Genomic DNA, 27,713 nt, shown 5'->3' on the forward strand with positions numbered 1-27,713 from the left:
GTAAATGAACATCTTTTAGTAATACGGTTTCTAGGACATTTCAGGACACAAGCGTGTCCCCTCATAAGTCTGAGTGGGAGTTTAGGGCTGTGGCATCTTGGTTATCATGGTAACGTCTTCCCTTTTCTCAGTTCTTGGTATGATAGCTGCCTCCTGCAGTTACTCTCTCTTTAATAACTCAGCGTCTGCCTAGAAATTTCTTTTAGCCTTCTAACATCCAATTCCTTGCATTACAGTTCCCTGTGTTTGAAGTACTAATGTGTTTTCCATTTTTCTGACGGGACCCAACTGATACACATTAAGTCAAAGTTTTTGGTAATTATGGCCAATTGGCCATTTGGCTAACTGAGCTTCCATGAATTAATCTAAAGCTTTTTTTGCCTTCTATCCATCATGGATGACTGGTTGTCTTTGTAGAATTCATTCCTGTCCGATTTATTTTGCTAGATAATTATCACTCTCGGCTACCGTTATCTTTCACTTTCTCTTTCAGTCATTCGATGATTTGGCTCTTCTTCCCAGATTTCTATCGTTTTGAAATCTGGTCTGTATGTCACCAATGCCTTTATCTAAGTTATTAATTAAAGTTTAGAACAGGTCTGAGGACAAAGCTCTTCAACAGATATAATACTAGAAGCCATCTTTATTCAATTACTTACTTAACTACAATCACTCAGTTTATTTCTTCCTCTTGTCCAGGAGGAAAAAAGACACTTATCAAATTACTTTTCTGAAAATAAAGCATTCCTTTTATTTAACTGTCTAAAAATCATACCAAACTTCTTTATGAATATCATCACTTCTTTACAAATTTATCCTAGTGATTGCTACTTCCTTTCCTGAGTTCTCGTTCCTCTTAAATGGTGCATCCTAGTATTTTTAAAACAGCATGAGGACTCTACTTTCTCCCACTGATAGAAAATTTGGTAAAACAAGTATTATAATTTTTAACTCTTCAATACCTTGAAATGTAATTCAACTACGCTAAGAGACCTAACATTTTTGACTGTTGTTTAAAAAAGTACCAAGCAAAATCCACAACACTGCTTAGAATCCACATAATCCAGGAAAGCAAAATACGAAGGCAACCAAATATAATATTATATTGACTATTACATTTTTTTCATATTTAAATATCTGGTACCTGGATACCAGAAGATAAAAAGTCAATGAAACAGCAAGGAAAGGAAATTCTGGATCACACACTGCATAGTAGTCACTGCCTCTTGAGTCTTCTTTAATGGAGGACAGTTAATTAGCATTTCTTTGTCTTTTATGACATTGCTATTTTGGAAGACTACAGGCCAGTCATTTTGTAGACCGCTCCTCAATTTGGGTCTGACATTTTCTTAATATTAGATTAAAGCTGATGCTGTTAGCTGCTGTTGTGTTGACTCTGCAACCCCATGGGCTGTAGCCCGCCAGGCTCCTCTGTCCACGGCATTCTCCAGGCAAGAATAATGGAGTGGGAAACCATTCCCTTCTCCAGGGGATCTTCCCGACTCTGGGGTCTCCTGCATTGCAGGCAGATTCTTTACCATCTGAGCCACTAGGGAATGTATTTTTTAACGGGAATGACCCAGATGTCTTCTCAGTGCATCACTTTAGTAGGCACATGAAGTCAGTTTTTCCCATGACTGATGGTAACTGTGATCATTTGGATGAAGTGTTCTTTCAGGCTTCTACACTGTAAACTTATTTTTTCCTTTTGTCTAACTGTAAATATTCTTCATCAAACTCTGACTCACTACATTTAGCACCCATTGACGGCTTTATTGCCTGAATCAATGATCACTACGATGTTGCCAAATGGCACTTTAGTAATTTTTAATGTCTAATGATAGCTAGCCTGCACAATATTAATTTTAAAAAATGAGTAAGTTGATTTAACACAATACCCTTTCCAAAGGCCTCATGCAGCAAAAATTCTTTGCAACTTCTGACTTCACTGGTCTTGAGCCTACCATGGTGAGGAAAGCTGTTCTAAGATAAACCCATTCTTGGCTCAGGGTTAGTACCATTCCTTCTAATGTTTTAAGGCAAAATTCACAAAGCAGCATTTTATTTTATTATTCATGCAAAAGCCAGTCATGCCTGTGGCTGGTAACAATGTAACTCTAATGAATGTGAATGGCAGTGCAGTAATTTCACGCCATGTTGAGTTTGTTCTCTCTTAACTTGAGGTAGCAGATGCTTTACTTCAGCACAAACAGTACCACAGAACACAGATAAGTGTGGAAGCCTGTTATACAGGAATTCTTTTATTTTCTTTGTTACTGAATGGCTTGCTGTGCTTAGTTTCTCTGCTGCTGCAATACCCTGGTTATTTCGACTGCACTTGTTCATGAAGCTCCTGCTGTAGAGATAATGAACAACGTTTAGACAACTTTCCTCCTTTCAGAAAAAAGGAGTTATCCTTCACCCTACGATTCAGTTATGACCAGTTACTTTCTCTAAAATACTATATGCTCTAAATAAAACAGTGCATCTGTCCTTTCATCTGCTTACCTTCACAAGCATTCCAGTTATACTAACAGGCACTTCCTCAGTTTTAAATTAACATTTGATTCTGTAAACACTTAGAAGTTTTCAAAAGAGAAAAAACAAAAACAAAGTTTTAAGGGTTGTGAGAAAGAATCCTTTCTTATATCTTCTCGGGTTCATCAATCCTTCTCTGAACTTAGAATATAAGTTCAACTGTTTTTTAAACAGCCAGAAGAATCCACGAGCCATTCTTCAGAGAGATAGACAGTCAGTCAAAAGAGTACACTACCAAAACAGGAAGGCTTTTAGATTTGGTGTGGTTGTTTTGTTGTAAAGTTTTCTTAATCCCAGGAAGCTGAGACCAGTGCCACAAATCTGCTTGTTATTACTGACAAGCAGAAGGGTTGAAATGAAACAAGAGTAAAAGTTATTATTGGGGATACTTTTCAGGTACTAGAATGTTACATTACAACATCTTTTAATTAGTATAACTAATCAGCAAGAATCTCCCTGAAATTAATGCTCCTCATTCACTTTACATGAAGAATCTTTCCCCTCTATATATTTTAGCAGTTTTAAAGTTCATGGCTCTGATACAGGTTTTTAACTATCCAACAAAAATAATAATAATTTATAATGAGAATGCTTCAATTTGGATTAAGACATTTTTCTTCTAATTCTGGCCACATTAACTTGTAATCAGCAATCCTCTATTTTTTGTTATATACTACAATTACTATGTCAACTGTACCAATACAATACACATCTCAGTAACAGAACCTCCTAAGTGTTAGTCGCTCAGCCGTGTTCGACTCTTTGCAACCCCCTACACTGTAGCCCCCCAGGCTACTCTGTCTATGGAATTCTCCAGGCAAGAATACTGGAGTGGATAGCCAAACCTTCTCTTCAGGAAAACTTCCTAACTACACTCTAAATGTTTAGATTATTGCCTTCACATTCACAGGATTCACTTCCTTAAAAGTTATTTTTACTTGTATTTAGATGAAGTCTGTTGAGAAAACAATAGCAAAAACTATGAGACAAAATTTTTGACAAGTAAGTCTAGAAAATGTTTAGTTGTCCTCAGTACTTATTATATGTTCATGGACACTACAGGTTAAAGAATATGGAATATTATTTATATGATTCTTTTGTTTTTCTAACCAGATCTTCAACAAGCTCTACTCTGTGTGCACTCTGACATAATTTACAGAGTTGCAAACTATAGTATTTAGAAGAACAAATCTCCTAAGCTTTCCTGCCCCCACCCAAAAACATATTAAAAAGGTTTCTCATCTTTCATATTTAGATAATCTGTTCCATCAGTCGGGTTTTTCTGATGTTGGTTTTTCTTTTAAAATGTTTATCCAAATTTGGTATTTGCTGAGTTAGCTCTATACATGAGAAAGCAATCTTCTTCATTTTATGCAACATACTTATAAAATAAATGATCCCCCAATTTGTTAATCTGAAAATTACAAGGAAAAAAGGTATTATACAATAGCCAAACCAAGCAGTGAAACAGTTCATTCTTTTTTCTCATATCCTAATATTACTGATTGGGAGAAGCAAAATAGCTACATTTAACAGAAAGAGTTAAAGAGGAATTTAAACATCCTCTAACTCTGTGCTTAAGTAAGTATAAATAGCAATGATCCCAGCAGATGAGAGTGAGCACTGAGCCATTCTGATCTGTAGTGAGACACCCGGGGGTGCTAATAAGGAAGAATAAAGACTAGGTAAGCCATCCAAGCAGAGACATTACTTTGCCAACAAAGGTACATCTAGTCAAGGCTATGGTTTTTCCAGTTGTCATGTATGGATGTGAGAGTTGGACTGTGAAAAAGAAGGCTGAGCGCCAAAGAATTGATGCTTTTGAACTGTGGTGTTGGAGAAGACTCTTGAGAGTCCCTTGGACTGCAAGGAGATCCAACCAGTCCATTCTAAAGGAGATCAGTCCTGGGTGTCCTTTGGAAGGAATGATGCTAAAGCTGAAACTCCAGTACTTTGGCCACCTCATGCGAAGAGTTGACTCATTGGAAAAGTCTCTGATGCTGGGAGGGATTGGAGGCAGGAGGAGAACGGGACGACAGAGGATGAGATGGCTGGATGCCATCACCGACTTGATGGAGACGAGTTTGAGTAAACTCTGGGAGTTGGTGATGGACAGGGAGGCCTGGCATGCTGCGATTCATGGGGTCGCAAAGAGTCGGACACGACTGAGCGACTGAACTGAACTGAAGCCATCCAATACCAAGCAGTCATATTTACTTTCAAATACTTGCTATTTTAAGATCTAACTTTAAGGCCTCCTCAACTCCCCATTCCAATAATCACTGAATAAGTTAAACTATAGGTGAAAAATGATCTAATGCTAATTATTGTCTTGGGAATATTTTATGGTGCCTGAGATCATGAATTAATTAGTTCCATCCTTACTGTAGATTCTAAAAGACATACAGACTCTTTCCCTCTCAGTCACTGTCAAAATGTCTCTGTAAGAGTCTGACCTGCCTGCACAAAAGCTGCCACATTGTCTTTTCAATGTTAGAGGGTGATCATGACACATCCTAGTCTGCCAAGTCTAGGAAATTTTCAGGATCCACTAGCTACCAATTCCCCTAGAAACAGACCTGTGAATATCGTATGGGGAGGAAACCAGTTGCAATGAAGGAAAGGTATCTGTACAAAGCCACAAAGGAAAATAATTCACAACTGCAACTCCTTCTTGTATTTTAACAACTTTGGGCAAGAGGAGATCACAAAGGGTAACCAAAACTAAAACTACGTCATACAAAAATGTACTTGCTTTTAATCCCATTGATGACTTCATGAAAGATATGTATTCAGTAACAGGATCAATGATGAATATAAAGATTTTTTAAAATTAAGTAATGGCAATTTTTGTTGCACATTAGTTTTATAAATGTAGAAGACGTAAAATGAAAGAAAAGGACAGTTTTATTCACATGGTACGTTTACAGGATTATGGCTTTACCAATGTCAAAAACTGTAATAAATTGTGCACATCATCAGAAAAAGTTTTGTTTTTAATTGCCAAAGAGAATGTTTTACCATTTGATATTAATATTTTTAGTGGTTAAACTAATATTTTAATAACATAAACTATAAGTCTCAATATACTATTAGTTAAAAGCAAACTGAACACACTAACAATAAAGTCTTTTTTGGAATAAAAAGGAAAACTTGAATATGGTTTAAAATTATGATTATAAATTAAATTTCCCTATTTTCTAGAGATGTATATTCTTATGTATACATAAGTGAAATGATATGAGATCTAAGATTTGTTTTAAAATACTTCAGCAATAAAGACTGTTGAAGCAAATCTTAAAGTTACTGAACCTGAGTGGTAGGTTGTCGTTGTTTAGTCACTGAGTCAAGTTCTACTCTTTTAGGACCCTGTGGACGTAGCCCACCAAGCTTCTCTGCCCATAGGGTTTCCCAGGCAAGAATACTGGAGTGGGTTGCCATTTCCTTTTCTAGGGGATCTTCCTGACACAGGGATTGAATCTGCATCTCCTACACTGGCAGGCAGATTCTTTACCACTGAGCCACCTGGGAAGCCTGGCTAATGGGATCTAATTATTCATAAGTAAAGAAAAAGTATGTTTGCAAAATTGCAAAATAAAAAAATTAAAATGAAAAAAATATTTAAATTTTATAATAATGTTAGAAATAGCCAAAACTGGGATTAAAGAAAATTTATGCAAGACTTCCACATAAAAGTACTGAAAACACATCACTGAGAGAAATTAAAGACATAAATAATGATGAGATATACCATATTCATGAATTAGAAAGCTATTTGATACTGTGAAAATTTCAATTCTCCCCAAATTGATTTATAGACTCAAGTGAAATTTAAAACATAAAATGGTTTTCATTTTGTAAAACTAGACAAATTAGTATAAAAGTTTTTATGAAAATGAAAATATGCCAAGGAAAGCTAAGAGGAAAAACACTCTTGAAAAAGAATGAGACGGGAAAATTGCTCTCCCAGATATGAAGACTTACTATAAAGCCATGGTAATTTAGCCAGTCTAACAGTCCAATGAAACAGAAACATGGCGCAGAAACAGATTCTCCCATATATAGACATTTGGCTTATCATAAAGCTGGCTATGCAGACAGAACAGCCGTCTTAAGCAAGTGCTTCTCAGCTTCTAAACTAAACATTGCTCTAAAATACTGAGGCTCAGAGTCTGCAAACCATGTTTTGGTTTTTCCAACTAGATCCATGTTAAGACTCTGCTAATAAAGGGCTTTAGGAGCCTTTTAGGAGCAAGGCTGCTGCTGCTGCTACTGCTAAGTCGCTTCAGTCGTGTCCGACTCTGTGTGATCCCATAGATGGCAGCCCACCAGGCTCCCCCGTCCCTGGGATTCTCCAGGCAAGAACACTGGAGTGGGTTGCCATTTCCTTCTCCAGTGCATGAAAGTGAAAAGTCAAAATGAAGTCACTCAGTCGTGTCCGACTCTTAGCAATCCCATGGACTGCAGCCTACCAGGCTCCTCTGTCCATGGGATTTTCCAGGCAAGAGTACTGGAGTGGGTCGCCATTGCCTTCTCCATAGGAGCAAGGCTAGGGTAGCAAAAAAGGAACAAAGGGCTCTTAGCCAGTTACATACAGAACTCTTAAGAATCAATTTTTTAAAAAGGCTTGGAAAGGCATTTCACCACAAAAAAGGATTAATTCAAATGGCCAATAAACATATGAAAAGGAGCTTAACCTCATTAGTCATTTGGGAAATGAAAATTAAAGCCAAAGAGAAAGTATGACTTAACCATCAAAATGGCTAATATTTAAAAGTCTGATAATACCAAATGTTTGGTGAAGATGTGATGCAATGTCAATCCTAATACATTGCTAGTTGAACTGTAAATTTATAGAATCACTCTGGGAAACAGGTTGGTTTTATATACTAAAATGAAAATAAATCCATACTGGAACCCAGCAATTTGACTCTTAGGTATACACCCAAAAGGAATGTGTGTACCTATACATTAAAACACAAACAAGTGTGTGTGTTTGCAGCCATATTTGTAATACCCTTAAAACTGGAAATAACTCAAACACCCATGCACAGTAAAATAGATAAACAAATTGTTGTATATTCACATAATGGAATATTTTACAGCAACTGAAATGAACTACTGCTATATGCAGCAACATAGACAAATCTCACAAACACAATTTTGAGCCAAAGAAAACAGTCACAAATGAACAGTAAGATTTCTATATAAAAAGTACAAGCAAAGTTAAACTCTAAAGGTTTAGGGATACATACTTAGGCAATAGAAACTATTAAAAAAGGAAGTGGTTACCAAAAAAGTAAGGACAATGGTTATCTTGAAGGGGGTTACTTAATGATGGGGGCGGAGCAGAGAGGACTTCTGGGTGCTGCTCATGTCCTATTTCTCATATGAATGCTGGCTAGAGGTGTGTGCTCTGCGATAAATCACTGAGTTGTATGTTTTGTTTTGTATTCTTTCTGTGTGTTATAAGTAAAAAGGTAAAGGCTAACCTCCCCATTAAATTTGGGCATTAAAAAAGCATTTTAGATTGAAATCTATATAATGAGTAATTTTTAAAGAGGTTGATTCTTTCTCCCCGCCTCCCCCCCCCCCCATAAAGATACACATCTACACTAGCCCAGCAGATTCTGTCATACCTTTCTTTGTGCCACTGGTTCATTCTGAAGAGAGGAGTATACATAATATCTTCCTTATGTTTTGATAGAATTCCAAAAGAATTTGCTTGCTTTAAAAAAAAAAACAAACGTTTTCTTCATCATTACACAAGAATATGCTATTAAGGAGCATTCCACAGAATGCTGTCAGCAGAATTATAGCAGAACTACAGTCCCACCCCTAATCTAATCACAATCTCCTAACTTCTATTGTGAAGCAAAATGCTGAAGCAGCTACAATATATAGATGTGCTTCAGGTTTTTAATTAGTTGGCCTTTTAAAAATAACCAAACCCCAAAATACTGCAAATACAAAACAGGAGGCAAGATTCCCAGCTGTGGCAAACTGAAGAAATCAGCAAATCTTCTTACAAAACTACTACAAAACTGGACAAGTGTGCCAGAAACAACCATTACCAGGCTCCAGAAAATAACTAAAGTCAAGTGACAAATTTAAGTGTTTATGAAAAATGTGGAGCTTTGGGTAAGAACAGAGGGAGTCAGAGGTGTTATTGTTTGGGGTTATTCCTTATCCACCCCCCACCCCAAGACACTCTATGCAGCAGTTGTACCTGAGCAGGGCTGGCCACAGAAACCAGTGGCTTCACTGTCTGAGATTGCTGAAGTAATCTGAAATGGAAGGCAAAACCTCACACCCAGTGGCACTGACAGTAAAACTATTAAACCCAACTAGAAAAGAACAGATAAAGTTTACAGCTCTGCTAGCCTGAGCCTGCTGTCTCAGTTGGGAAGAGGTGCAGACTAACAGAAATCCAGAAATTTAATAAGGAGATTCTAGAAATGAGAGCCACAGGGGGCTTGGTAAACTCTACAGGTTGATTGCAGAGGTCCTAAACTACCTATTGAGGGCTGACTAGGAGGCTTCCTACATATAAAGGGGAAAATGGGAAGCTTAGCAAAAAGTAAAAACTGAGGCATACATGAAAACCTGATGAACACCCTAAGACACTCACAGATGCTCAGCATAGGGTAGAAGCCTTACTGGAACAATATGTTTTGAGCACAACTTTAACTTAGCTGACTGCTAAGCTATGGGACCCCAAGAAGGCTAGGGTAAAAAATAAAAAGATCTGGCATATTAAGTCAAGTTACTTAGATATTAAGCAAACAAATATAATAACAGCAATAATGACAACCTTCAGAGAGAGGAGGGAAGAGGGCTGAAAAGAAATCAGATCCAGGGTTGTTACAATATATTATCAAATATGTCCAGTTTTAACAAAACAAACTGCAAGACATGTTAAAACACACAAACACAGAGGACAATGTGACCCACTCAGAGGGAAAAGCCCCCAAAGAAACTATTTCTCAGTGGGTCCAGATACTGTACTCAGAAAAATTTCAAAAGCAATTATAAACATGTTCAAAGAATTAAAGAAAAATATGATGACAATGACAGAAAATCTCAATACAGAAATAGAAAGTTACAAAAAAGGAAATCAAACTCTAAAAGTTGAAAAGTACAATATTAGGAACGAAAAACTTACTATATGGACCCAAAGTAGATTTGAGATAACAGAAGAAAGAAAAAAAACAACAAAATAGTGAACATAAAAGACAGATCCATAGAAATTACACAATCTCAAGAACTATTCGTCTCAAGAGATGAAAAAGTTTGAAAAAAAAAAAGAAATGAATAGAGACTCAGAGCCTATGCAGTAAAAGTGAATGTACCAACATACATCTAATGAGAGAGGAAGGGGCAGAAAAAAAAAAAATTGAAGAAATAATGGTTCAAAAATGTCCAAATCTGATGAAGAACAATATACAAAGCTCAAACACTCCCAAGTAGGATAGACATAAGAGTTCTGTATCCAGGCACTTCACAGTCAACTATAGATCAAGGTAAAGACAAAGGTTAATAATTGAAATACAAAGAAAATAATGATAAAACAAAGACAATTAATGATTGACTTTTCATTAGATATAAAAGAGACTAGACAGCAGTGGAACACTGTAACTGCAGTAGGGGGGTGGCAAAATAGCAAATATGTGCATAAAGAGAACAACTGTTGGTTCTAATAAACATAGATGTAATACATCTATAACAATACAATCGGGGAGGAAACTGAGCTATACTGGAGCAAAGTTGTTGCATTTTACCAGAATTAAAAGGGTATTAATCTGATACAGACAGTTCAGAAATTAAGATGCATACTGCAATTCCTGGAACAATCAATAAGAAAATAACTAAAAAACCAAAAGAGGATTAAAAAAAAAAATCAAGAGTTAATAGTGAAATGAAAAACAGTTAACACAAGAATACATTTTTGAAATATGAACTTGTTTAAGACAAAAGATATAAAGCAAGATTGTATCAACAAAAAAACCATGAGATACGTAGACAACAAATACTATAGCAAAAAGGCAAATACAAATTCAATCAACCAATCAATTAATTATATTTGGAAGCATCACTATGAACAAAGTTAGTGGAGCTGATGGAATTCCAGTTGAGCTATTTCAAATCCTAAAAGATGATGCTGTTAAAGTGCTGCACTCAACATGCCAGAGAATTTGGAAAACTCAGCAGTGGCCACAGGAATGGAAAAAGTCAGTTTTCATTCCAATCCCAAAGAAAGGCAATGCCAAAGAATGCTCAAACTACTGCACAATTACACTCATCTCACACGCTAGAAAAATAATACTCAAAATTCTCCAAGCCAGGCTTGAACAGTATGTGAACTGTGAACTTCCAGTAGGTTCAAGATGGGTTTAGAAAAGGCAGAGGAACCAGAAATCAAATTGCCAACATCTGCTGGATCATCGAAAAAGCAAGAGAGTTCCAGAAAAACATCTACTTCTGCTTTATTGACTACGCCAAAGCCTTTGACTGTGTGAATCACAACAAACTGTGGAAAATTCTTCAAGATATGGGACCACCTTACCTGCCTCCTGAGAAATTTGTATGCAGGTCAAGAAGCAACAGTTAGAACTGGACATGGAACAACAGACTGGTCCAAATTGGGAAAGGAGTACATCAAGGCTGTACTGTCACCCTGGTTATTTAACTTTTATGCAGAGTACATCATGAGAAGTGCCAGGCTGGATGAAGCACAAGCTGGAATCAAGATTGCTGGGCGAAATATCAATAACCTCAGATATGCAGATGACACCACCCTTATGGCAGAAAGCAGAGGAATTAAAGAGCCTCTTGATGAAAGTGAAAGAGGAGAGTGAAAAAGTTGGCTTAAAACTCAGCATTCAGAAAACTAAGATCATGGCATCAGGTCCCATCACAAACAGATGCGGAAACAATGGAAACAGAGACTTTATTCGGGACTCCAAAATCACTGCAGATGGTGACTGCAGCCATGAAATTTAAAAGACGCTTGGTCCTTGGAAGAAATGCTATGACAGCATATTAAAAAGCAGAGACATTACTTTGCCAACAAAGGTCCGTCTAGTCAAAGCTATGGTTTTTCCAGTAGTCATGTATGGATGTGAGAGTTGGACTATAAAGAAAGCTGAAGGCCAAAGAATTGATGCTTTTGAACTGTGGTGTTGGAGAACACTCTTGAGAGTCCCTGGGACTGCAAGGAGATCCAGTCCATCCTAAAGGAAATCAGTCATTGGAAGGACTGATGATAAAGCTGAAACTCCAATACTTTGGCCACCTGATGCAAAGAACTGACTCACTGGAAAAGACCCTGATGCTGGGAAAGACTGATGGCAGGAGGAGAAGGGGACGACAGAGGATGAGATGGTTGGATGGCATTACTGACTCAATGGACATGAGTTTGAGTAAACTCCGGGAGTTGGTGATGGACAGGGAGGCCTGGCGTGCTGCAGTCCATGGGGTCCCAAAGAGTCAGACACAACTGAGAGACTGAACTGAACTGGAGGTTTCAATACCTACTCTCAAAGACAGAATTAAAAGATGTGATGCTTACTCCTTTGAGGAAAGCTATGACAAACCTAGACAGTGTATTAAAAAGCAGAGACATCATTTTGTCCACAAGTAGGAAATCCAATCCAGTAACATAAAATCCAACCTCTATTCATGATAAAAACAAACAAACATTCAACAAACTAAAAAGAGAAAAATTCTTCAACCTGATAAAGGGCACGTGAAAAACAGAGCTAATACCTTTCTTCAAAATGAGACTGAATGCTTCACCCTAAGGTCAAGGAACAAGGCAAAGATGTCTGCTCCAGCCATGTCTATCTGAATTTTACTGGAGGTTCTCCTCAGTGGAAAAAGCACACCTCCATTTAAAAAAAAAAAAAAAAAAAAATCTGAATTGGAATGGAAGAAATAAAACTGGTTTTATTTGCAGATGACATGATCCTTTATGTAAAAAATCCTCACAAATACACAAAAACAGTACTTGAACAAACAGATTTATCAAGGTTGCAGAATACAAGATTGTTATACAAAACCCATTTTTTTCTACATGCCAGCAATGAATGGTCTTAAAATGAAATTAAGAGAACAATTCCATTCATAACAGAATCAAATAAAATACTTAATGGAAGAAGTTTGAAAAAAGAAATGTAAGATGTACATACTGCAAACTACAAAATACTGCTGAAATAAATTACACAAGATTTAAAAAGACAAAGAGAACACTTCATATTCATGAATTGGGAAACTGAATGTTAAGATTGCAATCTTTCCATAGTGATCTACAGATTCAGTGTAATTCCAATCAACTGGAACCCTCACATGTGACTGGTGGAAATGTAAAATCCACTTTGGAAAGCATCCACTTTGGAAAGCAGTTTGGTTGTTTCTGAAAAAGATAAAATAAACTTACCATATGATCCAGCAAATCTACTCATATATTTACATAAGGGAAATGAAAATATATGTTCACACAATGATTTCTATGTGAATATTCATAGCAGTTTTATAGCCTAAAAAACTGGAGTCAAATCCATCAACTAGTGAATGGATAAACAAACTATGCTACATCTATACAACAATAAAAAGGAACAAACTACTACTTCCTTATAAACTACCACTCAAATGGCTAACCTCAAGCATTGTGCTACTGAGAGAAGCCAAACACAAAAGACCACACAATATATGATATCACTTATAAGAAATTTTTGGATGCGACTTTCAGAGAGACAGAAAGCATATCAGTGGTTGCTCAGGGCTGGGAAATGGAATGAGTGACTGACTACAAAATGGTTAACTTTTGGGGGTGATGAAAATGTTCCAGAATTGCTTAACAGTGGGAATTTACTAAAAATTACAGAATTACATACTCATGAAGGGTGAATGTTACAGTATGTAAATTATGCCTCACTAACACTGTTAAAACAAATCATCAACTCAGAATACTGTTTACAATATTTTAGGCCCTACTGTGATTTCATGCTGTATACTTCCCCCTTGATATTTATACAGTTTTTCCATTTACCCACATAGATTTCATACGTCAATTCAAAGAATACCAGCTGACTTTGACTTTTACCCAGATTCAAGAACTATTGCTTTAATCACAGTGCTTTTGTAATTTAAGGTACGTAAGAATTACCCAGAATTCTTAAAGTCTTAGAGTGAAGATTGATTTGCTATGTCTGGGGTGGTGAAATGAGGTTCTGCATTTATAACAAGCTTCCACGTGATACTGATGTTGCTGGTGGCAAGATTTTAAGATATGTATCTTATTTGGTTAAATATTAAATACCTCAGGTAAACATGGGATCTTAGTATATTTGGCCCTCCCGTGAGTCAGAGTTTAAGACTTCATTTATTCTAAATTCTTTGATGTTTGCCATTGAAGTTTTGTTGTTCACACATACACATTAGGCTAAAGTATTATGTCTAGTGCCCTGATCTTCAAGACTGCCAAATAGGGAATGTTTGGCAGTCTTGAAGTCAACTGACTCTGGGGAGCAAGGGATTTTGTGTCCTGGTCCTGTGGGACTGTCATGGGTGATGTCATCTAGAAAGAAACTCATACTCCATCTAGTGCTTTGATTTTTGTTACTGCTGCTGGGGACACCTCTACCTCACCTGGCCATTTAAACTTGCAAAGAAAGAGGAACACTGTATAATCCTTCTTATATGAGAATATATAAAATAGATAAATAAAACAAAGTTCAGTTCAGTTGCTCAGTCGTGTCCAACTCTGAGACCTCATGGACTATAGCACACCAGGCCTCCCTGTCCATCACCATCTCCCGGAGTTTACCCAAACCCATGTCTATTGAGTCGGTGATGCCATCCAACCATCTCATCCTCTGTCGTCCCCTTTGCCTCCTGCCTTCAATCTTACCCAGCATCAGGGTCTTTTCAAATGAGTCAACTCTTCGCACTGGGTGGCCAAAGTATTGGAGTGTTTCAGCTTCAACGTCAGTCCTTCCAATGAATACCCAGGACCGACCTCCTTTAGGATGGACTGGTTGGATCTCCTTGCAGTCCAAGGGACTCTAAAGAGTCTTCTCCAATACCACAGGTCAAAAGCATCAATTCTTCGGTGCCCAGCTTTCTTTATAGTCCAACTCTCACATCCATACATGACTACTGGAAAAACCATAGTCTTGACTAGACAGACCTTTGTTGGCAAAGTAATGTCTCTGCTTTTTAATATGCTGTCTAGGTTGGTCATCGGAGAAGGCAATGGCACCCCACTCCAGTACTCTTGCCTGGAAAATCCCATAGACGGAGGAGCCTGGTAGGCTGCAGTCCATGGGGCAGCTAAGAGTCGGCCACGACTGAGAGACTCCACTTTCACTTTTCACGCAATGGAGAAGGAAATGGCAACCCACTCCGGTGTTCTTGCCTGGAGAATCTCAGGGACGGGGGAGCCTGGTGGGCTGCTGTCTCTGAGGTCACACAGAGTCAGACACGACTGAAGTGACTTAGCATAGCATGGCATAGGTTGGTCATAACTTTCCTTCCAAGGAGTAAGCGTCTTTTAATTTCATGGCTGCAGTTACCATCTGCAGTGGTAACTATGTAACTTATTTTTTAAAAACACTAGAAATGCATTGCCAAAAAAGTATTTAGTATGTAACATTGTAAATAAGTATATGTTTATTGTTATATAATCTATTGTTAAAATACAGTAATATACATTAATTGAAAAACTGCAACTTCACTAAATTCAATCACTATGCTGTTGAATTCTTTAAATTTTCTAGGTATGTAATTATTATGTGCATTGTGATCATTTAATTTCCTTCCTGTGTTTATCTTTACATCATTTTTTTTTTTAACACATAACTGGCTGACAATTGATAACGAGATTTTTGTTTTGTTTTTTAATGGAAGATGCCTCTACTTTTCCATTTGGGCTGATGTCAAGTTTTAGTGACAAAATACATAGGGAAAACTTTTTAATAAAAAGAAAACTTATTTCCTTTATATATTTTAGAGTTGTCGGAAGTGAGTGATTTTTATAAAATATTTTTAGAATCTCTTAAAAATATTTTGGAGGCATAATCATTTCCACTAATTTTCACTTTTAAGTTACCAGGTTATAAAATTCTTGAGAGCAAGGATTCTACTAAGCGTTTTATTGTATCTGCTCAGTGCCTAGATTATATCCTGAATGCTGGTTTAACTGCTTTTACCATTTCTCCCAATAATGAAATGAACTAAGATAACAGTTTTTCCTACACTAAAGCAATCATTAATTTCCATACTAAATCTCACTTGATCTTGGTAATTTTTTAAAATGTTGAACACCTTTTGATATGCATTCTATTTACATTATTTTACTACATTTTTTTCATTCATCAAGACTGGCCTTTTTAAAAAACATTTTAAGTATAGTTGAATTACAATGTTAATTTCTGCTGTAAAGTCAAGTGAGTTAGTTATACATATGTATATATATACACACACACTTTTTTATATTGTCTTTCACTATGGCTTATCACAGAATATTGAACATAATTCCCTGCTATATGCAGGATCTTGTTTATCCATTCCATATATGATAATTTGCATCAGGTAATCCTGAACTCCCAATCCATCCCTCACTTACCCACCCTCCCTCTTAGCAACCACAAGTTTGTTCTCTATGTCTCTGGGTCTGTTTCTGTTTTGTATATATGTTCATTTGTGTCATATTTTAGATTTCACATATAAGTGATATCATATGGTATTTGTCTTTCTTACTTTACTATAATCTCTGGGTCCATTCATGTTGCTGCAAATGGCATTATTTCATTCTTTCTGTGGTATTCCATTGTATATATGGACATCTTCTTTATTCATTCATTTGCTGATGGGCTGCTGCTGCTGCTGCTAAGTCATGTCAGTTGTGTCCGACTCTGTGCGACCCCATAGACAGCAGCCCACCAGGCTCCCGTCCCTGGGATTCTCCGGGCAAGCATACTGGAGTGGGTTGCCATTTCCTTCTCCAGTGCAGGAAAGTGAAAAGTGAAAGTGAAGTTGCTCAGTCGTGTCCGACTCTTCACGACCCCATGGACTGCAGCCTACCAGGCTCCTCCATCCATGGGATTTCCCAGGCAAGAGTACTGGAGTGGGGTGCCATTGCCTTCTCCATGTTGATGGGCACTTAGGTTGTTTCCATACCGTGGCTGGGCTTCCCCGGTGGCTCAAAGGTCAAGAATCCACCTTCAATGGAGGAGATGTGGGTTCGATCCCTGGGTCGGGAACACCCCTTGGAGGAGGGCATGGCAACTCACTCCAGTATTCTTGCCTGGAGAAGCCATGGACAGAGGCTCCTGTCCATGGGCTACAGTCCATAGGCTTGCAAAGAGTTGGACATGACTGAAGCGAAAGAATACGCACACACGAGCACATGTCTTAGCTGTTACAAATAGTGCTGCTGTGAACATAGGGGGTACATGCATCTTTTTGAATTATAGTTGTGTCTGGATATATGCCCAGGAGTGGGACCACTGGATCATCTGGCAACTCTTGGTTTTTTTTTGAGGAACCATCATATGGTTTTCCACAGTGGCTGCATCAATTTACTTTCCCACCAACAATGTAGGAGCGTTCCCCTTTCTCTATAGCATCTGTTATTTGTAGATTTTTGGTTTTTTTAAATGATGGCCATTCTGACCAGCTTGAGACGGTACCTCACTGTAATTCTGATTTGCATTTCTCTAAAAATTAGTGATGCTGAGCATCATTTCATGTTCCTGTTGGAAGACTGGCCTTCATTTTTATATCCTGTCCTTATCAGGCACCGCATCTGTCTGCCTCACAAAATAAATTAGTAGCCTTCAGTGTTTGGTAGCTATTTATATGATGTAGGTACTATGTATTATAAAATACTCACTAGTGATCCTAGTAACTTATCCTGTGTTTCCTATTGAGTTATTCAAAATATCTAGCTGTATAGTGTTCTAAAAATTTAAAGCCTAGTTTCTAAGTTTTATAAACGCTATCCATTTCCGTGGTGGCTCAGAGCGTAAAGCATCTGCCTGCAATGTGGGAGACCTGGGTTCAATCCCTGGGTCAGGAAGATCCCCTGGAGAAGGAAATGGCAACCCACTCTGGTGCTCTTGCCTGGAAATCCCATGGATGGAGAAGTGTGGTAGACTATAATCCCTGGGGGCCGCAAAGAGCCGGACACGACTAAGCAACTTCACTTTCACTTTCATCCATTTCCCTAGTTACCTTAATTTTGTCTACCTTACTGCTCTGTTGTTTTCTTAGATCCTTTTGAGATTAACTATTATATACAGATTTTTTTTTCTTATCAAAATAAACAGGTAGAATTGAACAAATAAGTTTAGCTTTGCCAGTCTTATGAGCTGAATAACTGGTGAGGGGGGTTTTTATGTTTACCAAGTAGTACATAACCTTTTGTAGTAAGCATTTCTCCTTTTCATCTAGTTGAAAACCTGCTATGCTTTGCTACTTCTTAGTTTATTGTACCATAATCTGAAGATGCTGTATTTAAAATTTATGCTAAAAATATTTACTAAAAAATTCAGTTCAGTTCAGTCGCTCAGTCGTGTATTCGAATTTGTACACTAAAGCACATATGCCTACTATTGATAGTTCCATTTCATTCTCTCAAAAATTTATTATATTACTGAGAACAACTTTTGATTTATTTGATTTGGAATTTTAACGGGGAGATGCTGTGTCCTAATTGAGTGCTCTGGTATATAGCGCTTGCATTTATCAGATTTTGTTTCCTGTATGTAGCCTAGAAAGCATCTGCTGACATGTAAGAATGGTGTGTAAGACATCCCAATTTTACAAAGGAAATTTTGAGACAACCACTTTATGTATTTTCATTATATATGAATTAAAAATGATTTTAAAACAGTAATGTACATGAAAACACTTTTGTTCATATAAAGCACATTGCATAACAATTTAGTTGAGGATATAAGCTCTGAATATGCAGAAATATTATAAAAACTAAGATAATTTTTGGGGATGCTGCACAGAGTGGCTTGTGGGATCTTAGTTCCCCGACCAGGGGTTGAACCCATGCCCTTGGCAGTAAAAACAGAGTCCTAACCACTGCACTGCTAGGGAATTCCCAAACTAAGACAATTTAAGAAATAAGTAATTTGAGGTACATTTTCAATAAACTAGATATAATGAGGTACACAAATCATAATTTGACATATCTTATGCTAGGTTCTTCAACTATAATATGGATGCTTTAGATGCAGGATAATTTTTAGAAAACATATTGTATTTGAAAAAGATGTAAAGACTATAATATATTCTATTTTTTGTTTTTAACTGTGATAAATAGTGCAATAAAGGAAACGAAATAAATCACCCCCACAGAAACATCAACATTGCAAACTACCATTTTTCCTATCTTGGTGTTCTAATATAGGGCTAAATTCAGCCTTGGCTCTGGGCAGTAAAACCTGCTGGCATGATGCAGGGAGCAAACCGGCTCTAAATGAGCAGGATGATCATAATTAGCTATCAATGTCTACCCCAGATCCACCTGGGGAATTGAGGGTGGACTCAAATGTTGCTAGTAACAGATAACAAGGGCTTTCTTCTATGGCCAATGGGTGGGTAAATCACCAGGTCTTCTTTTTCACTCACTCAAGAGAGGGCAGGGGGAGGATTTGGCTGCCCAGACACCTGGCAGGGGTGTAACTGATGACTGACTCCTTACTTTTTCCCAAATCTATTTTTCACCAGCAAATGACACCTGTACCCTTTGAAGAGTAATCCATATTTTCTCCCACTTGAAAAGACAGCAGGAGGGAAGAAAACACCATCCTAGATTTAGATCTGAAAGCATTCTAGCCTTTGGACCAAAAAATGATTTTAAAATTTTATGTTGCCAGTTTATATGTATTTATAATATATAAATTATACTATTACAAACTATAAAATCTCAGATAAAGAGGAATGTATTTGCTTCAGCCACAGCTCATTAGCCATGTTTGAAAGCCACCTGTTACACCACAGCTAGAGTATCAGGTGTATATTATTACGTGGTAGGAAGATTTTCAATCCTCCTCTGGGATATGAATTTGAAAGACGGCATTGGGTGAAAGGAGGTACCTGTTTCCTTTCCATTCAGCTAAGACAGAAAACTTTGAACCAAAGTGAAGATTCAGTATAGCAATTAAGAGACAGTCATGCAGAATGCAGCTGAATAAAGGAAAATGGTCTGCTGCCTGGCATTTTACTGAGAACACCTTTAAAAAAACACCTGAAGAACAGAAGCCTAGCAGAACTAAACTGGGATTCAATGGTGCAACAGTTTTAGTAGTGGGAGGTCAGAGAAGGTGACCACAGAAAATCGTAAAATGAATTTAGAACGAGGACAACGAGAGTTTGTTTTCAAAGGGTTTCTTTTGCTGCTCATATCCAAATGGTACCCCAGGGAAAAGAAAGGCTATCCTAAAACTATGAGATTCCATGTAAAAAGATTTCAAGACTTTTACTAACTACCACTGCCTATCAAATAACTGCAAATTACTTCTGCATGAATCCTGAGTCGTTCCTTGAGAGCCTTGCTCTGCTTGTTGTCAGTTTCACTTCAGGAAAGATGAAACTAACCATCAAAGTCATGAGGATGAGAAATGTCAAGTTCGTTTGCCAAAAAAAGTCTATCTGAAAACTACCACTTACAACATCTAATAATGATAACTAAAACCTAGCCCCCGTCTTCCAATGACTGGCCCCGCTTTGATAAAGTAAAAATGATTGTTTATATATAGCAGTTTGTTATCAGGTCACACAAATCCCCAGGAGAAACAAACCAGAGAAATAAGAACTACCCAAGGCCTCCTCTCAGAAAGAAGTTAGAAAAGCAGCTTTACAACTACTCCAGTGGTTAAGAATCTGTCTTGCAATGCAAGAGACGTGGGCTCAATTCCTGGTCAGGGAACTAACATCCCATGGGCCTTGGAAAAACTAAGCCCCCCGAGCTGCAACGAGTGAGCCCGCACACTCCAGAGCCCATGTGCCACAACTAGAGATTCTGCGTGCCCCAAGGAAGACCCGATGTAGCCAAAGAAATAAATTTTAAAAACCAAAACTATCTCCCTTGGAACACTAGTAAGTTCAGGAAGAGAGCAGATTTTTTTGCCTGTTTTCTAAAGTATTCATTCAGAACTTAGTTTCAAAAGTTCAATGACATTAGTTTGCTACCACTGTGATAAACAGACAAAATTTAAAACGTAAGCATATTTCCAAATCTATTATTATATCACCTGCAAATATAAAAATTTCCTTAATTAAATCTCTAGGACTTAAAATAATTTAATATATGGCTGAATACAAATTAACTTTCTAACAAAAGTTTTTATAAAACAAAGTTTCAAACTTCAGAAAAGAGAGTAAAGCATAACCTTAAAAAGTGAGTGCAGAAAGATTTTAACTCAGTAAAAAGGCATGCCATGTATAATCTCTATCTCTAAACTTCTGGAGAGAAAGCTACAGGACCTGTCACTCTCACAACATTTTTAACACTATACATAAAGTTGCAAGAATGATACAAAATAAAACTTCCTTCTACTTCAGCATGGTTGTTTAGAACAGAATGACAACTTCTAAACTTTCTTAAACTGGACCAAAAAACTAAAAGTGCTACTTGCCTTTTGAAATGGCTGTTCTTAAAGTCTTCTAAAGAGGTACTATAGTACATAAGGAAGGTAGAATAAACTTATATAACACTGGAAATGTTCTACTAATCTGCTTTGCAAGGACAAAACCTTTTTCAATGTCAAAATCATATAAAAAATGAAAAAAATATAACAGGGAAAAAAGATCCTCAATGATTCAAGATATGCAGGAATGAATCTAATAATCTAATAAGGGGTGAGGATAGATAATGGGTATAGATGGATAAAAATGTCAATTTCACTGAAAAACACAAAAGATAACTTCAACAAACAGAATAAACCATGTTCCCGAAAAAGAAGGGTAGCAGACTGTATTTTCCAAAAATGGCCACAATAATAAACCATATGGAAAAGAAAAACAAACAAACCAAAACCAAAAAACTTTTCCTCTTCTAAAGGCACTGCTGAGAAAATGAAAAGGCAAGTTACTAAATGGGAGAAAATATTTTTAAAACACCTGACGAAAGGCTTGTATGCAGAATACACATATCTCTTTCAATAGTAAAAAGATTAACAATTTAAAATGTGCAAAAGACTTGCATACTTTATAAAAGAAGATATGCAGATGGAGATGCACAAGAAAAAAAATTCAACATTAGTAGTCAAAGAAATGCAAATTAAAGCCCCAGTGAGAGTCTACTACACACCCGCACTAGAATGGCAAAAGCGTAACAAGAGTGACATTTTAGCACTAACCACATCACACTGTGATTATGGACATGTTTCTCTATTCCAATAAAATGTAAGCTCATAAGGGAGTGGGGAAAACAAAAGGACTGACAAGAGGGGTGGTGAGGACTTGGAGCAACTTGAACTCTCATACATCGCTGGTGGGAATGTAGAATATACAGACATTTTGAAAAGCAGTACAGCAGTGTCTTACAAATAAGCATATACTTAACACATGACTGAACAATTCCATTTCTAGGTATTTACCCAAGAACAGTGAAAATATACATCCACATAGAGACGCGCACACAAAAATTCATAACAGCATGATTCATAATAACCAAAAATTCAGCCCTCCAAATGTCTATCAAGTGATGAATGGTAAATTTTAGTACATTCATAGTATATATAATACAACTCAATATTACAAACAAATGAAATATTAATAAACGTGTTGAATCTCAAAACATTACGCTAAGTAAAAGAAGTCAAACACAAAAGATGATGTACTATTTGAGTCCACCTGGTTGAAACAAGACCACAGCGACAGAACGGAGACCAATGGTTGCCTGAGGCTGCACGTGGGAGAGGGAACCAACTACAAAGCAACGGGAAAAACTTCTCAGGTAAGACACCCATTCTAATGTCTTGATTGTGGTTGCACAAACATAATTACAAAATTCATCAAAGTCTATCATTAAAATGAGTGAATTTTATTGTATATAAATAAACTTTAAGAAAAAGAACACACTATCAGAAAACAAAAGATATAGTACTCCACTAGTACAAAAAATGATATTGAAACTAGGAGCTATTATTTTTTCTCAAACTGACTTTACAAAAATTACCCTATGATGAAGGGCATTAATTAGCATCTTTCTTGAGAGTAATTTGGCACTGTATACCTAAATTGTTTACAAACAAGTAGACCTTTTGACTCAGTAATTCTATTTCTAGGATTTTTTTTTTTTACTAAAGAAATGATCAGAAAAATGTAAGACTATACAAGAATGGTACTACAAAATTTTTCATAATGATGACAAATAACTGGGAAAAGTCTTGTATGTCCAATAATAGGTGATCGGATAAATGAGAAGACATCCATTCAATTAAAATGATGTGCCCAATAATATACATATCCTGACTGATATACGAAAATACACTTCTTAATTGCTTCTATGTTGGTATCTTTCACAAAAACGTTTATCCTCTACCTGTGTGAGTCATGATTCAGAAACTATCACAACAGTCAGATTTCTAACACTAGAAGAAAACTAATCATTCCTGTCCTCTTTTACCCCAGTTTGGGCATATGAGACTATATTTTCTGTTTAATTCTTATGATGATTAATGGAAAGAAAAAAAGAACCTTTGGACTTTACTCTGTATTGTCACAAAAGATCTGATATGAGCAACTATTTCATTTCAAAAGACCTCTGATCCACACATTTAATTAGTTATTTTAATAATTTACTTACAGTTTGCTCTGTAAAAGATTAAAGGAGTAACAGAAGGTTCTAGTACACACTTTTTAGGTTTGTATTACTTGGGCCTCAGGTCCTTTTCTATTAAGGAAAAATTGCAAGGTGCAGGATTAGGTCATTTCTAGTTCTAAGGAAGACTAATAAACTAAAAATCAGTCAATGCTTTAAAAAATTACAGAATCATCCAATGCAAAGTGCCAAGAAAGAAAGCTTTGTCAACTAGTCTGGGATATCATGTAAACATTCATTTAAAGGGGGGGAAAGAAAAAGAAAAAATAAGATCCTTATTAAATCCTAGTGAATTTAAACCCAGGGAACATTCACTATCAATCTGTCAAAGAGAGTAACAAAGGCAGGAGTCCCAACTAAAAAGTGATATATCCTCAATGGTTTCCTAGTTGCTAAAACTTAAAGTCAATTATCTTACTTGAAGACAGTGTAAATGTATAACATCTGTCATTATAACCACATCAGCATCAGGAAATAAGATGTCTAACAGTCCCTCAATTATTATTAACAGGTAATTTCAAACAGAAAAGAACAATATACTAATAGTTATTAAAGCCTAATAATTTATTTTGCCTGCTTTATGTTTCCCAATTCAATGAGGTTCATACATTCAAGTACATATTCAAGCATTCAAAGTAAGGATAATTAATTTATAAAAATGGTAACACAGCTTGGATTTTTACCTAACAAATAGTAACATGTGTAACAAATCTGCCCTGCAACTCAGTGTAACTCAAAGAAGACAGTAAATAACCTATGGAGAATATAAATCTGACTGTAAAGATAGATTTGAATTTCATTCATTCAATGCCAAATCAAGTTTAAATATACAAATACACAAGAAATGAAACTCATTTATTAAACCTTAATAATTACAACTAAGTATAAATATTATACATTAAATTTTCCATAATCAATCAACTATCTGAACTATCTTTACAATATGAGCATTTCTGGTGGTATGTGCAGTTGCCTTCAGAAATTATATGATAAAAATACTTGTAGCAAGGTCCTTTTACTTTGGTGCCTCAATTTTAAGTTAAATTATTAATACGTTCCAAACCAAAGTGAAATACAATGTGGAATGTTTTTTTTTTGGTGGGTGGGGGGCCACACCTTGCAGAGCCCTAACCACTGGACCACCAGAGAATTCCCCAATGTGCAATCTAAGATGATGATACAAGTAAACTTATTTATAAAACAGAAACAGACTCACAGACTTTGAAAACTTTGGTTACCAAAGGGGAAAGGTGGAGGGTGGAGGGATAAATTAGGGGTTTGGGATCAGCATATACACACTACTATATATAGATAGGAGAAGGCAATGGCACCCCACTCCAGTACTCTTGCCTGGAAAATTCCATGGATGGAGGAGCCTGGTGGGCTGCAGTCCATGGGGTCGCTAAGAGTCAGACACAACTGGGCGACTTCACTTTCACTTTTCACTTTCCTGCATTGGAGAAGGAAATGGCAACCCACTCCACTATCCTTGCCTGGAGAATCCCAGGGACGGCAGAGCCTGGTGGGCTGCTGTCTATGGGGTCACACAGAGTTGGACACGACTGAAGTGGCTTAGCAGTAGCAGTATATATAGATAATAAGGATCTACTGTATAGCACAGGGAACTCGACTCAGTATTCTGTAACAACTAATATGGGACAGGAATCTGAAAAAGAATAGATATATGTATAACTGAATCACTTTACTGTATACCTGAAACTAATATAACACTGTAAATAAACTATACTCCAACATAAAATAAAAATTAAACAAGGAAAATAAACAAAAAAAAACCCAAAGTGAAATACAAGCAGTTGGCTCAAGCAAAGTTCTATCAGGTGGAAAAAGAATAAAACTATCATTAAGTGTGGCCGTGGATGGTGATGAAGGGATGTCATGCTGCAACATATGACACAGCCAGACAAAACAAAGCATAAACAAGGGAAAGGTGCCATCCTAACACCGTTTAGACCCCGTACTGTCTCATTCATGCATTCTACAAGGCAACTACTGGGAGAAGAAGGCACCTCTTATTTTCCAACAGAAAAGGAAATGATTTATCTGTCAATAGTAAGGGATTTATTTTCCTGACATTGTATTGTGCTGTGCTAAGTTGCTTCAGTCATGTCCGACTCTTTGCGACCCTATGGACAGTAGCCCATCAGGGTCCTCTGTCCATGGGGGATTCTCCTGGCAAGAATACTGGAGTGGGTTGTCATGCCCTCCTCCAGGGGATCTTCCTGACCCAGGGATCGAACCTGAGTCTCTAAAGTCTCCTGCATTGGTAGGCAAGCTCTTTACCACTAGTGTGAGGCCCTTTCCTGATATTAGTAAATTTTTATTAGGGTCTCATTTCTTTATCAAAGAAGACAAAGATTTTTTTTTTTTTCCCATTTCTCTCTGCTGTTTGGAAATAGAGGTGGGAGTGTGGAACTAGAGAACTGTCTTCAAGATCTAGAGGGGCTTTGGACTGACATATCAGGGGCCCATTGAAAGTGTGTCTTTTGATGCCCAGCTGTCAGGATTCTAACATTAAAGTTAAGGCAACCTCTCAGTCCAGATGCAATGGCTGACAAACACATTCTCCTTCAGGACTTCTTTGATTGTATCTCCTTAGGTCCAGAGATCAGAGGATATACTGTAGAAGGATTTTTAAAAATTTAAGAACATTTTAAAAACTCAAGTCTATTCCAAGTAAGGCACAATAATAATAGTTCTGTTATTGGACAGCACATTTTGTAAAGTATGCTTAATTATGTAAAGTAGGGCAAAAGTAAACTATTCTATATTGTACTTTTTTCTCATATGTGAAATTATAATTTTACACAGTAGAATCAAGAACTTACATATTTTGTGATCCTCTTCAAAAACAATTGCTATTTTCAGTGAGTCAGTATGAAGTTTAGAATGCTCTTTGAGCCTTGTTTCTAGTACAGAGGCTAGCATGTTCATGTCACAGAATGCTGTTTAAACTAAATTCTTCTGAAACCAGTTAAGTAGCTATCATTCTTTTTCAACTTTTTCTGAAGAAGTATTGATATATTCTTACCTATAAAAGAATGCGTGTGCTGACAACTGCTTGAATATCTGCATTTAATAAGTAAAGCATCACCATGAATATGCAATTATGTTTCATCTATGAGAGAGACTTAGATGGAAAAACAAGGGAAATTTTTGAAAAGTAAATTCTCCATTCTGGTTTTATGATTTTAAGAAAAGAGCAAGAGTTACAACACACAACGAAGAGAAAAGCACAGGAACATACTTGAGGGAAGATGACTTTTCTGTTTGAGCCAGCTATTTTAGAAAATCCTAGAATACTTACAGTGAGTGTCAGAATACCATCTGGCTGTACTATTGATGTAATTTTTAAATGTAACTTTTAAGGATTGATGCAATCCAGGGGGAAGTAGAGGGGAGGGCAAGCCTATGGCATAATCACTTCAATGATATTTATTTCAACTGCAGATTTGGCATCATATCATACTTAACATCCTGATGAAGTGAATTTTATGGACACCTTGCTTTATAATAAAGCCCTTGAAGATTAAGGAATTACACAATAGCAGTAGGATCTTTGTCTCTAGAAGTGAGCTTGGATAGAGAGATGCACATTTTCCAAAGAACTCTAAAAATCTCTTTAACTTTGTGAGTTATAGTCTGGGGAAGAAAGAAAAAACTAAAATAATCCCATCACTAGTAGAAGCTACTAATCTGTGTTAGAAATGGAATGAATTGGATATACTGCCATGTAGAATGGTCAGCAGGCTCTTTCCTAAGGTCCAGGTGTAAGCTGACTATCCTTCTAGTTTGAAGGTAATGCTAGGGGAGAGAGGGAGATAAACAGAAGAACGCAGACCTGGAGGCAGTAAGAGCAGTGTAGTGTGACATTTAACAGCACCAGATATAACTCAAGTCTCTTCTCCCATGAAGACAGTCCTCTCTTGGTGCACACAGCAACAATTTCCACTTAAGGTGGCTGATGGCTATTACTTGTGTCTTCTCAATGTTCTTTCTCATCTTATTCTGACAGCAGATCACATTTCCCACCATCCAAAAAGACTTCTTAGGAAACTGAAAAAGCAGAGTTAGGAGAGGTTCCTTTTCCTCTTTCATTAAAGAGCTGTAAGGGTGTGTACTGAGAGCTTCCTCTACCACACAGAGAAACCAAATCAAGAAACTAATCACAATATGAAGAGAAAGAGAAAGGAGACAAGAATCCTGATAATTTTCAACTCTAAAATTTCATTTTTATCTACGACTAGTTCTACTTCTACCCCACTCCAGTACTCTTGCCTGGAAAATCCCATGGATGGAAGAGCCTGGTGGG

General features: G+C 36.8%; 1 protein-coding gene across 2 annotated transcripts in view; it reads right to left on the reverse strand.

The window, feature by feature from the left end:
- Positions 1 to 27,713, reverse strand: part of NLK (nemo like kinase) — a 128,982-nt gene that overhangs the window by 61,182 nt on the left and 40,087 nt on the right. The gene's annotated exons all lie outside the window — the stretch shown is intronic.

Source organism: Bubalus kerabau, chromosome 4 (assembly GCF_029407905.1).
Source record: "Bubalus kerabau isolate K-KA32 ecotype Philippines breed swamp buffalo chromosome 4, PCC_UOA_SB_1v2, whole genome shotgun sequence".
NCBI classification, from domain to species: domain Eukaryota; kingdom Metazoa; phylum Chordata; class Mammalia; order Artiodactyla; family Bovidae; genus Bubalus; species Bubalus kerabau.